Here is a 6,000-nt window from a genome sequence, read left to right as displayed (position 1 = left end):
TTTCTGAAAATCATTAAGCTCTTTTTTGTCTCAGGATTTGCACTTATTCTACATTTTTATAATCAGAAAAACAAACGAAATCCAAAAAAAAAACCTGACACTAAAATCCAGAATCCATAGAGAAAAGTTTATGAATCTTGACTACATAATAATCTTAAACATCACATGGTAAAAAAAAATGAAATAAAATACAACAGTTAAATAACATACAAATGATAAATGAGAAAATATATATACACTAGACTATGACAGACAAAGGGCTAATAGTTTAGTTAAGAGTCCAAACTTTAGATTCCAACTGCTGGGTTTGAATCCCAGGTCCATCATTTACTAGCTATGTTACCTTAGGTGCCACTGAATCTCTCTGTGCCTCAGTTTACTCACCTGTAAGATGGAGATCGTAACAGCACCTACTTCTTCTTATTGTAGTGAGGATTAAGCAATTTAATAGAACAACTCTTGGCATACTTCAAGGGCTATATAAGTGTTACTTATTATTATGATTAATAAGAACCCAAAAGAAAAATAGGCAAAGGATATGAACAGTCAGTTCACAAATAAAGGTAATACAAAATGACCAATAAACATGAAAATATGGTTGACTTCACTCATGAAGAAAAGCATTAATTTGTTTATTGTACAAATATTTAAATATGTATTAAGTGCCAAAGAGGCAATGGGAATAGAATAGTGAACATCTTACTTTCATGGAGTGTATATTATGGTAATTTTATGTGTATGTGCATGCATGTGTATGTGTGTGTAATATTTAATACATGATGTGGTGATAGTGTTTTGAAGAAAAATAAAGCAGGGGGCCCAGCCCCATGGCTTAACAGTTAAGTGTGCATGCTCTGCTACAGACGGCCCAGGTTCGGATCCCGGGCGCGCACTGACACACTGCTTGTCCAGCCATGCTGAGGCGGCATCCCACGTACAGCAACTAAAAGGATATGCAACTATGACATGCAGCTATCTACTGGGGCTTTGAGGAGAAAAAGGGGAAAAAAAAAGAGGAGGATTGGCAATAGATGTTAGCTCAGGGCCTGTCTTCCTCAGCAAAAAGAGGAGGATTGGCATGGATGTTAGCTCAGGGCTGATCTTCCTCAAAAAAAATAAAACATAAAAAAATAAAGCAGGGATGGGGTGTTATTTTATATAGAGGTCAAGGAAGGACTCTGAGATAAGGTGACATTTAAGCAGTGATCTGACGAAGTGAGGGAGAAAGCCACGAGAATTTCTAGGAGAAGAGTTTTCCAAGCAGAGGAAACAATAAGGGCATAGGCCTGGAAGCAGGAGCCAGCTTAGCTTATTCAAGGAACAGCAGTAAACCTAGTTTGAGGCAAGGCTGAGTTGATAGGAAGCAAGTGATAGGAAGTGACCAAGGACAGATTGTGTAGGGCTTTAAAGGCCAGGGTAAGGACTTGGGACTTCAGTAGGAGTGAAATAGAAAGCCTGCTATCTCTTAGAAACTGTATTCAGCTACACATAACAGAGATCCAAATAACAAAGGCTCAAATAGGATGATGTTACAAGTGTTACATAGACTCTAAGACACTGTTGACTGTAAGACACACCATTATTTTATGTGCCACTAAGAAAAAAAAACATGCTGCCAAATATAATCATAAACTATCATTCAAAGATTTCAGAGACGTTGAAACATGAAGAGATGTACCTCTTAGAGTTGGTAAAATATGCCTTTTTTTTTCTCATGTAAGAATAGGTCCAGAGGTAATCAGTTTTTGGGTTACAAGATGGCTACTCAGCCATAGCCATTAAATCCTTGTTTCTGGGAGGCAGAAGGAGAAACGAGAAAGGAGGGAAATGCCTTTTATTCTTCCATATTAATTTTGTAAAAGTCTCCCCCAAAAAACTCATTGGAATTTTTATTGGCATTGCATTGGATGTGTAGATCAACTTGGAGAGAACTGTCTGATGTCCAATATATAGTGCTAAGTTGTAGATCAATACGTATATTACAGTCTCATTTATATTTCATCGAAAGGATAAATGTATAAAACATGCTTGTATTTGCATAGAAAACTTCTCAAAGGATACATGAGAAACTGTTAACAAGTGGTTATTTCAGGGGAATAGAATTGGGTGTGATTGGCAGGGGAGCGAGGGGCTTTAACTTTTCATGTTATGCTCTTTACAAAACTACAAATATTGTATATATTACTTTTATAATAATAAATATAAACCAGCAACCTTAAAAGTGGAGTGTGCATTACCCTGATGGTACAGGAAGACTTTCCACGGGGTAAATAAGCACTTAGAATTTTAAGGGGATCAATGTCTACGACCTCAAATTTCATATTTCATATTGCCTCAAGTTGATCTGCCAGAGAACACACTTGCAGTGGACGAATCAAGCTGGTTCTCTTTTTCCATCTCCCCTTTCACAGTAGTCCTTTTTGCACTTCACAAAAGAAAAGTATAACTTTTACCCAACCTGAATCTTACCTGGGTACACCGCCCTGTGGTGTAAAATCCTCAGGACACCAGAGAAACAGTTCCAAACACTGCTGTCAATGGTGAAGAAACAAATTGCTCTAACAGATGAATAGGGATCAAATCCTTTTGCAACTGAGATGGCTTCCAATAAAATTGAAGGAGAGCCCAACAGAGCTGTCAGCTGATAAATCATGAAAAATAATTTTGAATATAAATCATTGTGTAATTTCCCCCCATATATCTCCAAAGGAATTCAAAGACTCAAGTGACATTGCTAAAACAAAATGTAGATTCCCATTTACTTATTTATATAAATGAGGTTTCTGTGTGCTAACATTTAACCAAACGAAAAATAGGAAGAGAATTGATGCTGAATCCTGTCTCATTCTAAAAATAAGCAACATTTATCCATGGATATACCAACTTTTTTCAAAAAATGACCTACCTATCTCTAATAAATTTTTGTTTTTATGTTTAATAATTACCTATCAAAATTTGTAATATATTTACAATGTTTTGATCCATCCATACACATTGTCATGATAACTCAAACGAGTAAATTTTTAAACAACACTTATAGCTTTAGGATCACAGGAGCATTTAAAAAGGACTTAAATAGCAAAATAGATACATATTTTTGCTGCAGGGAAATATGATAGTATAATCAATAAAATCATTTCAAGTGCAAAAATATATACTATTGGAATAAAATTCTGTTAGAAGAATAGAATGGAATTGAGAACTCAGGGAGAAAAGGGAAAATGTAGGACTTCCAACCATCAAAGAAGAGCTTGGTTATGAATTTTTAAAATAGATGATGGTGGCTCTCAAATCACTAAGGTATTTAGGTTTCACCGGGTTTATGTAAAATCATGACATAAAAGTTCTGTTTGTGAATGTTAATATTTATCAGAAATCATGTTATTTTTTCAGCTGACGTTTTTGATGCAAAATTTTAGATGTCAACCTAAAAATGTGAGAAGGAGCACAAACGTAAAAAAATATTTTTAGAGAGTATTTTGAAATAAACCAATAGTTTTATATAAACATACAAAACAAATATCCAAAGAATTGTCACATACTCTTTTGCCACCTTGTGGTCAGAGTTGTATTCAACCCCAGGCACCGCAACTGCAATGAGGAGAGGTCTCTCCTGAGGTCAGCCCCTCCTGCTAGCCTGCAGTCAGGTCTTTGTGAGGCGGAGATGGTGACATTTGCCCAGACTGAATCCAGACCCATACAGGCACGAAGCATCAAAAGGATTATGCTGACACTCCCCCACACGTGATTCAGAGCAAAAGCAACATGCAATCAGGAAATGAATGTAAGGAAGTACAACAAAATTCTGACTTTTCCCATGAGGACTACTTAAAAAAAAAATCAAATGTCAAACCGTTTCCAAGATTTTTTTCTTGATTCTTTTGTTTTTGGTGCCTCTTCTCTGTTGGTGACCTAGACACTTCTTTAGTCTGCCTTTTGGGGAACCCAGCCCTGATTCTGGCCCTGGGGCAAGTCTGTTTGGTTCAGTGCTGTGTCCACAACTCTTGGTACAACCCCTGGCTCTGGGGTGGAGCTGCATAGACATTTGTTGAGTGAATGATGGCAGAGCCCCCCACTTCTAGAACATGCTGGACCTGTGGGCTTCTGCAGGAGGTTGATCAGTAAGGCAGTCAGGTTGCCATGGTTAGTCTTCAGTGGTAGACAATCCCAGGTACACAGAGATCTTTAGATCTCTGATGTCTGTTACTCTGTGGAGGTGGGATGAGCATACCTACTGTGCCCCCCACCCCACTGCATGACCTCAGTCATTTTTAGCAGCAGCAGCAGGAGCAGGTTCCTTCACTGGATGCACTAGTTGCAGTTCCTCTGGTTGCAGGCCACGAAGGGCAGAGATTTATTGGATGGATGCTGGGGTGCTTCAAGGAATTGAAGCAAGAGTTGGCTTAGGAAGGGGAGGCACCAGGGCAGCTCTAAGGACCTCAGCTAGATGGGAATCAGGCATCCTGTCCTCCGTAAGGCTTCCTTATTCCTGACAACCAACTCCTGTTGCTAACCTCAGGAGGCCTAGGCACCCCCCTCCCCAGAGGAAGGGAATAGGTGGATGGGTGATGGCAGCTGCTAACCAAGGAGAACTCTGCTAGGGTATAATCAGGCAGCACAGCCCCACAAGCCGGGCAGTGTGTACTGGGCCAAGGCCAGCCATCCCCAGGACTCAGGGACCAGACTCTTCCTAGAACACACTCTCCCTGATACTCGAGCACTGGCTGGCTGCTGCTTCTGAGCCAGGTCCTGAAGCCTGCCCTGGGCCGCACTCCCTGGGACCAGCACCTGTGGCTGCTCCCCGACATCCCCCAGTGTGCCCAAGGCCTGAGCCACTTGCTCCTCGTGGGCCCTGTGGTGCTGCTGCCACTGCCAGCAGCTCTCAGCACAGGAGCTTCCAGAGGCCCTCAGACCCATGGCCACCCATCCCCTCCACTGTCAGCTCCACAACTGTAGCTGCTTCCCTCCCACTCCCACCTGCTGCCCGACCTGGGACTTTGCTAGGGCCTGAGGGTCTTGGAGGCACTGTCCTGTAGTTCAGGCCGCTCTCTCAGCCGTAGGGGAGGTGCCAGCTATAGGCAGGCATGGCCTTGTAGTGTCTTGTCCCTCCTGCTGTCCCCAGGCTGCTCAGCGTCTGCTGGGCCAGAAGGCTGGCTGCCAAACCCTCAACCCACCCGCGGCCTTGGGAGCCGGAGCAGGAGGCGAGGAGCAGGCACAGACTGTGCAAAGCACCGATAAGATGGGCAAAGGGACGTGTCTTTTCAGGCCCAGTGGCCTTGGGAGTTCTGCTCCTCCGGATCTGGGGTCCAGGCCTGCCCCAGAATGGAGCTGGGGCTTCATCCTTATCTGGCAGGGCAGAACCTGGAGTGGGAGGGGAGCCTGGGACACGGCTGGGGGCAGGCTCAGCCACGGAGATGATGGCCTATCACAGCTTCTGACCGCACTCCTCAGGACCCAGCCTCTGAGTGGACATTTCACAACCCCAGAGGAGTTTCTGGACTAGGCTACCCCTCCGTCCCGGGACCCGCAGTGCTGAGGGAAGCCGCACGGACGAAGGAAAGGACGAGGAGAGGGGAGGAGACGATGAAGGGGGTCAGAGCAGCGATTGGAGCTGAGAACTGGAAGCGCCTTAAAGAGACTGCGCGGTCCCCGCCCCCCTTCCCGCCAGCCTCAATGAATTAGAGCTGTGTTTCCCAAACTTGCCTGATCATAAGAATCCTCTCGGGCCCTAGTTAAAGATACAGGTTCCGGAGCACCTCCCTTCGAGATTGTGATTCAGTAGGTCTGCGGGTGGAGCCGAGGAATCTGTAATTTTAACACGCTCCCCACGTGATTCTCGTGAACAAGCAAGTTTGGGAAACATTGAATTAAAGGAAACGGGGCCTGGCTGCAGAGCGGCCTCCGCTAGGGGGCTACGGCGGGAGGATTCCCGGGGGCGTCGCCTGCTTCCGCCGCCGCCTCCTTCAGTGAAAGTCCCTTCTGGGTCCAGCTGCCACAGCC

Source organism: Ceratotherium simum, chromosome X, assembly GCF_057802395.1.
Source record: "Ceratotherium simum simum isolate JZ-2026a chromosome X, ASM5780239v1, whole genome shotgun sequence".
Lineage (NCBI taxonomy): Eukaryota > Metazoa > Chordata > Mammalia > Perissodactyla > Rhinocerotidae > Ceratotherium > Ceratotherium simum.
Note: the sequence above shows the minus strand (reverse complement) of the source record.